This window comes from Labeo rohita, chromosome 4, assembly GCF_022985175.1.
Source record: "Labeo rohita strain BAU-BD-2019 chromosome 4, IGBB_LRoh.1.0, whole genome shotgun sequence".
In the NCBI taxonomy this organism is placed as follows: domain Eukaryota; kingdom Metazoa; phylum Chordata; class Actinopteri; order Cypriniformes; family Cyprinidae; genus Labeo; species Labeo rohita.
The window spans coordinates 2,372,586-2,383,970 of record NC_066872.1 but is presented as its reverse complement, the minus strand read 5'-3'; the positions used below and the strand labels follow the sequence as shown (position 1 = coordinate 2,383,970).

The window sequence follows — 11,385 nt, the reverse complement described above, 5'->3', positions numbered from 1 at the left end:
TGTCAGCTTACCAACAGCTTGATAGCCTATGTAAATATTAAAAAGTAAGAACAGATTTATTTGTCTTACCTGTGTTATTTTCCACTTTCTTTTCTATTCTTCATGTTTTCCTTGGCTGCATTCATCACTCTTCAGGGATTCAACCTTATTTTATTTATGTATGGGGAATACATAGGGCCTGATTGTAGCCTAGGTTCAATTACATTATTGAAGTGTATCTTGTTTTTGATGTCGAAATGCTGAAACAGACTCGTGATTTGATAATTACAGTTACTTTTTCTTTTGCATAAATTATTTATTTTGCCACGAATTAAAATATATAGTTTATACTATAGTATATAATAATAATAATAAAAATAATGCCAATCTTTCTATTTTTCATTCCATTATCACAGTTAAAAAAGGGATTTTGTTTTAAGGAAATATCCTTTAAAATCCAATATGGGTTTATTATTTTTTTATTATTGTCTTTAATTTAATGAACTCTGAGTTGCAAGGTGTCAGGTAAAGTCCAAGCATGGGCGACTGGATTTTTCAAGTGTTGTTATGGAAATGATAAGAGACGAAACAGGGATGTTTGCAAACTGGTTCGGCCGAATGTCCTCCGAATGTCCGTCAACGAACGTTAAAAAGAGAACCAAATGCGGACGTAAGTGAACGTCCTCAGAACGTCCGTCAGCGAACGTTACAAAGCGGACCAAATCCGGACGTCCTTAAACGTTCGACAGTGAACGTTATAAAGCGGACCAAATACGGACGTCGTCCGAACGTCCGCCAGCGAACGTTACAAAGCGGACGTACTGCGGACCTAAACCGACGTTCGTAACGTCCGGGGGACGTCCCCTGTTTGCTGGGTTTTAATATTAGAACAATACACCAAATTTGTATACATTTCTAGGCACTGGTGTTATTTGGGACAGCAGCGTGTGAACAGAACTTTTCTTTTGGTTTGAGGTGTGACGTCACAAGGCTGCGCCGCGCTCCTGCGTTTGTTGTGATTCGGCTGAAAGGTTTGTGTTTTTAAATATTTAAGGTGTTTAAATCGTTACAAACTATTAAGGTGATTTGTGTTTTTTAAACGAGACTTACAACTTGAATTTGAAATTGAATTTGACATTGTAATACTTTAACTAACATTAATGAACACTATATTGTGTGAGTAAAGCGCATCCGCACATTAGTAACAGAAAAGGTGCGCTCACTTCGCTCTGTATATCGTGAATCAGTTTTAGTATAAACATTAATTCGGTCATTGGCGAGTAGTGATGTAGAAACCGAGTTTTTCGAAACTCCGAGTCTATTGAATCAATTGCTTCTCAAAACGATTCAGTGATTCAAAGCGCTCGAATCTTAACACGCTGACGACATCTGCTGATCAAAACAGTGTAAATGCAACGTTTAATGCATGCGGCCAACTGTAAGTGTTGATCAAAGTTATTAAATATCATATATAAATTGTAATAAGTCCATCACTCTGACTCGCTTACTAGTGTGCTGACTATGTAATTTCCATTCGTTTTTCTTTCTGTTTATTATTCTCATCTTAAAAACGCAGAAATATTCCTAGTAAAATCAACTAAGATCCATGTGACACTATTATGAAGATGGCATTTATTAAAGAGGAGAGTGAAGACATGAAGATTGAAGAAGCATTCAGAGTCAAACAGGAAGATACTGAGGAACAAACAGGTTGGTTTTCATTCTCAAAGTTTTCTCTTTCATTGAACTCATTCATCTGATTTTTGTTCAAATGTCCAGCTCTTCAGAAATGAATGATAGGGAAGAGTGGGGACGGATGCAACACTTTTTGCATTTAATTTAGTTTCTCAGAGACTGCTTGTATTAGAAAGAAAATTTTTTATTAAAATAAAGCCACATCTGTCACACACTCACCCACAATGCTGCAACACGTGTATATATATATATATGTACAATTTACTCTTGAATAGACAACTGACCCCACAACATTCATTGAAGTGTAATTAAATCATTCTTAAATATAATTTTGCAATCTCTTTATTTTATTTGTGCACAGACAGGGTCTTCAATAATGTAAATTGGCTGTATAAAATCAAAGAACAGTAAATGGAAAAACATTCTCAAGTAGCAAGTAGATTTTTTTTACCTGTTCACTTAAAAAAGAAGAAATGCCTAATTATTGAAACAGGTTTGTTATTAATCCATAAAATTATAATTATGTAGTGTTATGGCAAGCATTTAAATTAATGTTGAGGTACTTTCAAAGTATTTTCCATTTGATAGTGTGCATGAACTAGTGTACACGCAAAATTGAAGTATACTTTGGGCTTTAGACTTGAAGTGGCACTGAACAGACCAATCAGTGTAGGACGTCAAAGTACAGTGAGAGCAGGACTTCCAGGTTTTCACAACACAACCCGCCCATGTGCTACTCAAAACTAACCCTATCACATTTCAAAGAGGGGGTCCTTGAAATGCGACGTTCTGGGGGATAAAATGCATGTTTTTTTGTCAGGGTTCCCCTGGTAAGTTGCATTTCTGGGGATAAATATGATGTTATTGGTGTCGATTCAACCCGCGGACATCAAAAACAACCTGCGGCAACAGTGTTAAAGACAGTGTTTCCACAGGAAATCCATTGACTTGACAACACTGAGTGAGAGTGATTCAAGAGCAGACAGCACAGTGTTTGCCCAGTTACTGTTAGTGCTGAGAATATTAGTACTGCAGACTTATTTGACTCCACTAAATATATATATATATATATATTTTTTTTTATATTTTTTTATATATATATAGTTCACCCAAAAATGAAAATTTAATGTTTATCTGCTTACCCCCAGAGCATCCAAGATGTAGGTGACTTTGTTTCTTCAGTAGAACACAAAGTAAGATTTTTAACTCAAACCGTTGCAGTTTGTCAGTCATATAATGGCAGCCAATGGCTACCAAATCTTTCAGACTAAAAAAAACATGCACAGACAAAACCAAATTAAACCCTGCGACTCGTGACAATACACTGATGTCCTAAGACACAAAACGATCGGTATTCTTTTTTTTTTTTTTCTTTTTTACCTCTGATTCACTGCTAACTAACTCAGCCTAACTCAGGACAGTAGGACAACTTCTGAGCCTGATCCCAAACCTCTGAGCCTGATCGTCTGAAGTTATTGTTGCTTACTCTTCAGCTGGATATCAACACACCCATAAACATACTAAAACTGTAAAGGCCTTGCAGCGATTTTTCCCCTGATGATTTTAGAGACCCAGGAGGGGATTACGTACGACTGATATAATCAGCTGTGCCTATGGTTTTTTCACATCGAACAGAAGTATGTGAACAAGATCATTGTATGTGTCCTTTTTATTTGTAAAGTTGCCCTTATGAAAATTAACTAATAAGATAGTTGTGATTTAGTAAAAGCAAGTTTTCTTTAGTGGTTGACTTCCCTCTCTGTGCACTCTCAGATTGCTTCCGGTGCTTGTGTATAATACGTGAGAGCGCGTACACATGTCACGTGCCAGATGCTGTGCATGCGCTCAGGACAGTAGGACATAGCGGTGAATCAAAGGTAAAAAATGATATATATACTGTTCAGTTTCTCGCACAAACTGATCGTTTCGTGTCTTAAGACATCAGTGCACCGTCACGAGTCACAAGGTTTAATTCAGTTTTGTTTGTGTACGTTTTTTTTTTTTCTCAAAAATTCGGTAGCTATTGACTGCCATTATATGACTGACAGACTCCAATGGTTTGAGTTAAAAATCTTTGTTTGTGTTCTACTGAGGAAACAAAGTCACCTACATCTTGGATGTCCTGGGGTCCCTTTAATAACACTATAAGCATTAAAATATTTCTTAAAATACAATTAATAACAGTAGAAACACTTCTCAAACACTTTGTGTTCACGAAACTCATCTCAGTTAAAATAATTAAATCTAGAACCATCAATTTAACTTTGTCTCTTGTAGATATCTCTTTCTAGCTAACAACAGCACACATGCATGTATTATGTTATTAACAAACAGATTATCACTGCACCAGCAGCTACACAGTTGTGGCCCACAGGCATGACAGAGATGATGCCTCTTCATTGATGACGGTCAGAAAAGTACAATTTGAACAATAGCAATGCAGTTTGATGTTAACATAATGTTTAAGTCTATTCAAAGGAATTTTGTGGTCTATGGTGTCGAATGCAGTGCTATGATCCAGTAACACTACTCTTGTTCTGTACACACGTGACTGAACTGTGTCAGCCAACTCCTGGAAAATGCACGTAGTGACAAATGCATAAATTCTGCGCACTGTGTATGGAACCAACCTGAACAACCTGTCATTAATGACATATTTAAATGTGCATCAAGGACGCGTCTCTCTTCTGTATGCACTGTGCGAGAAATTACAAAGTAAGAGGTACAAGTGTTTACTTACTTGTGTTGCCAGGGCCTGTATGTATAAAACTTCTCAGAAATGCTCTTAAGAATAGTCTTAAACTTAGACTTAAGTTTAAAAAAATTCTTAGTAAAAAGTAGGTATTTTCTAAGAGTAGGAGACTTTTATAAAGAAGCTAAAAGCTTTCAGTAAAGTCTAAGGCTTATTCTGAAGTGTTGACTGAAGGGAAAATTTTAAAAATGCTTTGCACTGTGCAAAATTATCACAAATTATTACTGATGTTTTGAAATCTTTTTCTATTGGCGTGTCTCCTCCTTTATAGTTAGAACATGAGTTTCATCAACAGCTCCAATAACTCCAAGAAAGCCCACAATCCTTATTAAAGTGGCTTGTTTTTGCAACATGGTTTGATGGTCAGTCAATGAACTGCCATACATTAGTGGCCAAGAGAAAAAAATGTGTTACTGATTTTGTAAGCATATTTGCTTGAAGTCAATTGTTTTATTTCTGATAATAATGCAATGAAACACGGCAAATTGTGCGGTAATAATTTTTGGCCATGCTGTCACACAAATAAATTATGATCACATGCAAAAGCAGGAGAGGACCAACTAAATGTTAATTGATTAACTGATTATGTTGTAGTCTGTTAATGTTGCCAATTTAGTGATAAATGTTTAGTGACCTCACTTCTTTTGAGACTTTATTCAAAGCCTAGAAAAACAAACAAACAAAAAAAGGATTTCTTGGACAAACTGTATTTAGATATATTTAGATTTATATAGATCAGTGATACATCACCATTATGACCTCATCTTCATCAGCTACATCTAGCGACTGTTTTAGCTTTCAATTGAAAGCACGTACCAACACTGACCTATGTGTTTTTTTTTTTTGTTTTGTTTTTTCATATTTTGATGTTCTAAGTGAAATGTGAGGTCATTAAACCCCTCCACACATCACTTTTGGTCACTGTTGTGTTTGGTGGGGGTTAGTGTCACAATTTTTAAGACCCTGCTTACTGTGTCATCACTGGTACATTGCTGCATTTTTCATTTTTTTCAGCGAAAAAAGGTAATTACTACTTTAATTTCTGCAGTTAGAACATTGATTTTTACAGTGGAAGAAGTTATTAAATTTCTCACTTGGTCAGTTATGAAAAACATTTTTTTTTTTTTATTTTATATATATATATAATCTTGATGATAAAGTTTGTATTGTTTTATCAGTTCCATATCATCATAAAACTCCAATACGTCATATCTTGGAAAGTGTTTGTCTCCTCCTTTTTGTTGCCATCTTGTTACTCCTAATTAGGCTAGGAGACCTCTCCAGCTCTCTTAAATAATTTAGAGACCTGAGACCTAGTCTTAACACTCAGGAACCTTTATGAATCACTCTTAATCTTAAGTCTAGAATTAAGAGTAAAATGACATCATTCTTATCATTTTGACAGACTTAAGACTAAAATTTTAATCTGAGCATCTTTATACATACGGCCCTTGCAAGAAAAAAAAACAGTCAACAAGTTGTTGTGATAATAATGAATCAAAATAAATCCAAATGCTGTATATTAAAAATAATACTAGAATATCAGAACTTGAATATGAATATGACCAGAATATGAGACAATAATTTAAGATTCACTCCTGTTAAGGCGTGTTTGGGTTGGTAATCTTTGATCAGTGTTCATTTAACATGGGAGATTTTGCTGTGATCAGTATATGTTTTGTGTTCTTGCTCTTTAGCATTTAATCTAAATCACCACCTAAATTCAACCCTATTGCATTGTTTTTTTTTTTTATTCCTTTTTATTGCATTTTAACTATACACGTGTATGTACAAATTTCCATGTACCAGATACAACATAAACCAACAAACAAACAAACAAAACAAAACAAAAGGCTTCTCAGTATTTTACATTAATATACAATATCACCTCTTTTCTTAGTCTTCTATCAACACATTTCCAGCTCCACCACATTTTAAAAACAATTCGAAAGGTCCCCAATCTCCAAAAAGTATGTATTTATTTTTAATATATAAGTTATCTTTTCCATTGACATGTTTGTTACCATCTCTTTCAGCCAACGACCTATATTTGGTGCACATATACTTTTCCAATTTAAAGAAATAAGCCGTTTTCGCTTGAAAAATACATATATTTATAAACATATGCTCCGTCTTTTTTAACTTGGTCTCCTTAGGATATAAATGAAATAAAAAGATTAAAGGTGACAGTGATATGTTAACATCAAGGATCTTTTCTATCATTCCTTTCACACCTTTCCAAAAATTCTGAACTTCTTCACATTCCCAAATACAGTGATATTGCATTGTTCTTTTTTTTAACAGAATAGTACAGTTTTAATAAAAAATAGTATGTTATTGTCAATATTTCAGTGTGGGTGTAACAAGTATTTGCTTTTTTAACTGCAGACCTGAAGTCACTGAAAGAGGAGAGTCAAGAACTGAATGAACTAGAGGAGAAGCATCAGTATGAGGAACATCATGATTTTATAACTGAAAAAATAACCATAAAGATTGAAAAGACGTCTTCACGAAAAAGAGCCCAGAAGACCAAATCTAACACCTGCTGTCAATGTGGAAAGTGTTTCAGCAATCATCGAAACCTTAAAGTCCACATGAGAATTCACACCGGAGAAAAACCTTTCACATGTCCAACAGTGTGGAAAGAGTTTCAATCAAACAGGGAACCTTAAAAGCCACATGAGAATTCACACAGGAGAGAGACCTTTCACCTGCCCTCAATGTGGACAGAGTTTTAAACAAAAAAAAGCCCTTCAATCCCACATGAGAATTCACACCGGAGAGAAGCCGTTCACATGTGAGCAGTGTGGAAAGAGTTTCACGCATAAAGACACCCTTAATTCCCACATGAGAATTCACTCAAGAGATGATTGTTTTATATGTCAGCAGTGTGGAAAAAGTTTCGCTCACAAAGTAAGCTTCAAGACTCACATGAGAGTTCACACTGGAGAGAAACCTTACACATGCTCTCAGTGCAGAATGAGTTTTAGACATAAACAATCCCTTGATTCCCATATGAGCAGTCACACTGGAGAAAACCCTCACACCTGCAAACTGTGTGGAAAGAGCTTCTCACGAAAAGGATCTCTTAAGACTCACATGGACATTCACACTGGAAAGAAGCCGTTTACATGTGCCCAGTGTGGAAAGTGTTTCAGACGTCAAGTGACCCTTAATTACCACATGAGAACTCACTCAAGAAAGAAACCGTTTTAGATGTCAGCGTGGAAAGAGTTTCCCATGAATAAATCACTTTTTTTTTTAGTTTAAAGTCCACTTCCAGAACAACAATTTACAAATAATTTACTCACCCCCTTGTCATACAAGATGTTCATGTCTTTCTGTCTTCAGATGTTAAGAAATTATGGTTTTTGAGGAAAACATTTCAGGATTTTTCTTCATATAATGGACTTCATTGGTGCCCCAATTTTGAACTTCCAAAATTTCGTTTTTCAAAGGGCTCTAAACGATCCCAGCCGAGGAAGAAGGGTCTTATTTAGCAAAAGATCTATCTTTTTTTTTTTTTTTTTTAAATAAATTTAACACTTTTAAGCACAAACGCTCGTGTAGCACAGGCTCTGGGATGCGCGTCCACGACGCTATGAATCGAGTTCATCGTCTGTGTACTTTGGCTCAAAAATGTAGAGTATTGCGAAAAACTCCATCTCATTTTCTCCTACAACTTCAGAATCTTCTGACATCGTTGTACCTTTTTGTTTGTAAACAGTGTTTGACTTACTTGCACTTCCTTAGTCTTTGCTTTGACCCAGCTTTGTGAACACTGGGTCTGTAGTTCCGCCTACGTTCTGCACGACCTTTCAACCTGATTCAATAGTACATAGCGTTGTGAATGTGCATCTCAGAGCTTGTGCTACATGAGCTTTTGTGCTTAAAAAGTAAACAAATTTTTATTTTCTGAAAAACATGACCAATCATTTTGCTAGATAAGACCCTTCTTCCTCGGCTGGGATCCTTTAGAGCCTTTGAAGCTGCATTTAAACTACTACTAGGAAAAAATCCTGAAATGTTTCCCTTCAAAAACCATAATTTCTTCACGACTGAAGACAGAAAGACATGAACATCTTGGATCTTGGAATCGCTGTGCAAATGAGGGGTTACTTTACATTTATGTCTTTGCGACATAATGCGGGACCATAAAAAAACGCTGCCAATTTGAAATGTAGCTTAATTAATTGTTGAATTGTGGTTATGATTAATAATTACAATTATTAACACTATTTTAGGGTTTTGTCTGTTTTTTTTTTTAATTCTTAATTCATTAAATAAAATTCCAAATGTAGATTCAGGAGCCAAATCATTCAGTTCAGTCCTGTCAATCATTATTGCAACTGTACATAAGCAGCAGTCATTGTGTCAACCCATGACAATTATTCCAGCATTTGGCCCTGTCCTATCCTGTTAAACTCCCCAACATTTGGTTTTCAAGCAATGAAAATGGATAATATTCAGCAATCTGAAAACAAAGCCTTATTGTGATCACCATATCTCTGGTGCTGAGGGCCTTGACAGATTCCAAAAGAAAGAATTACAATCTGAAATCATATGGCAATATTTTAAATACTTTGTGATACACACACAAATTTTAGAAAAAAATAATATTTATGGCACTCAGACAGTATGTTCAATGCAGTTGTTCTGACAGAAGGAGACAAAATACGTATCTAGTTTCTACATTATTTGATCTTCAGACATTCCCCTTTAAAAGAAAAGAAGAATCATATTTTTGCAAAGTGACCTACATTTGATTTTTGACCACTGACAATGTGTACAATTAAAAAAAAATTATCATTGAAGCCATACTGAGATCCCAATATCTCTGGAACCAAACCATATAGGGCCTTAAAAATGAAGACAGAAAAATGAAAGTTTGTTACGGCCCAATATCTAAAAGGGCATTAAGATATCTTTATTATTTCTAGAGTTACAGACAGTCAATAGATATTACTAACCTACCAATCTCTGTGTACAAATTTGACATTATGCAACGTTGCCGTCTGTCTGAAGTCATTTTTACCCCCTGTAATTTGACTCTGAATCTCAGGTGAAAAATTGTCATTTTGACCCCCCTCTACAATAAAGTGGATTACTCAGCAAATATTTATCCATGACATTTAATGTTTTGGCTTTCATCACAATACATGTTTATCTTTCTTCAGATTTTTTTTTTTTTTTTTTAGCAAAATCAAAAATTTGAACCGGGGAAGTTTTCTGAAATTTGGTTGATTTGACACGGAATGACCCAGCAATCATTTTGAACAGCTTGAGTTTATCCACTGTGCTTATGCTTTGTGACATTACAAAAATGTCAAATGTTAAAATGTGAAAAATTACATGTAAAATAAAATAAAATAAAGCGTATGTTTATATAAAGCCAGATACATTTTGCTTTTTTATATACATTTCAGTTTACAATCTTTATACATTACATTAGGCCTACAATCTGCAGGGTAGATCAGCCGAATTATATTGCTTCGGATGAGACGTGCCATCAAATGCTGTTCTGCGACTTGTTCCTTGATGTGTTCCACCTCTGCCTCCACTGGTCTCAAATCTTCCACAGGAAGAGACACTCCATTGTCAATGCCAGGGGTGCCTAAACTCGGCCCTGAAGGGCCGGTGTCCTGCAGTGTTTAACTCCAGCTTGCCTCAACACACCTACCAGTAAGTTTCTAGTACGCCTTAATTAGCATTAAAGAGCTTAATTAGCTGGTTCAGGTGTGTCTAAATGAGGGTTGGAGCTAAACTCTGCTGGAAACCGGCCCTCCAGGACCGTGTTATGAGTTTGTGTTATTCTGCCCTCTGCTGTTCTTTGTGTACTTGCTGGCTTTTCAGATGGGTGCCCCCCAGATAATTCACCGGACGCGGTGATTGGTTCGTCTCATCAACCAATCAGAATAAAAGGACCACCCCAAACACCTTTCAGATGCCTTTCGTGCCACCGCGTGTATCTTTGTGTTGCGTCTCCGTTTTTCAATTCGATCTTTGTGTATTTGAGTATCCTGCCAGAGAGAACGGTTTTGTCTTGTTGTTGATGTGACTTAAGCCTGTTTCGAATACGAATGTAGATTGTGTATCGGATTTGTTAGTCATCGATTTGTATATATATATTACTCTTTGTAAATAGCACTTTCAACAAATCAAGGGTTGTAGGAGGTTTGACACCATTTCTTTTGCTGTACATATTTTGCACTCTGTTTTTGGTTTAGGGAGTTAGGGAAGGATTGTGTATTTTATTTTATTTTCTTTTGACTCAGGAATTTAGTTTATCTAAAACGAAGTCTATTTTGTTTATTATTTTGGCATGGTCAACCTCTGAAGCTGGAACCCTTATATTTTGCCCAGAAATAAAAAGAGAATACGTTTTCCAAATCTCTCTGGTTGTGACACTCGTTTTTTTGTTACAACACAGACCCCTAGACGGTCGTAACAGTTTGGGAACCCCTGGTCTATTCAAATGTTGTGCAACACAGCTGCTGCAAATATAATAGTGCATGTCTTCTCTGTCTCCACCATGATTTCACTGTGCAACCTAAACACTGATTGAGTGAAAGCCTTTCCTTTTTACAAAAAGGCATTTTACAAAAACAAAATTGATGAAAGCCTCCAAAGGAATTGTATTGCTGGGTTGTTCATTAGAAACTGGATGAGCTATAGAATTTTTAAATGATTTTAGAATTCTCCTCAAAAATGAACAAGAGTGTCCAAGTGCTCCAAGTATCCTCAGTGCCCCAACAAGGTTCTTGTAGCAGTTTAAACCTGGGATTCTTCTGAGCAGATTCTATAGAATCTTAATAATTGAGACTTAGTTATTCCCTTAAATATATGTTTGGTTTAAAAGCTTATAGTTTGCCAGTTTCTGAGAAAGTAAGGCCTTTGTAGGCCACAACATCCAAAATTTAAATGAATGAATTTAATTTTTATGGAGGCCTGATTGGTTT

At 35.7% G+C, this 11,385-nt stretch overlaps 1 pseudogene; it reads left to right on the top strand.

The window, feature by feature from the left end:
• Positions 1-473: 473 nt before the first annotated feature.
• Positions 474-7,881, top strand: LOC127164421 (gastrula zinc finger protein XlCGF8.2DB-like; annotated as a pseudogene).
• Positions 7,882-11,385: the final 3,504 nt, after the last annotated feature.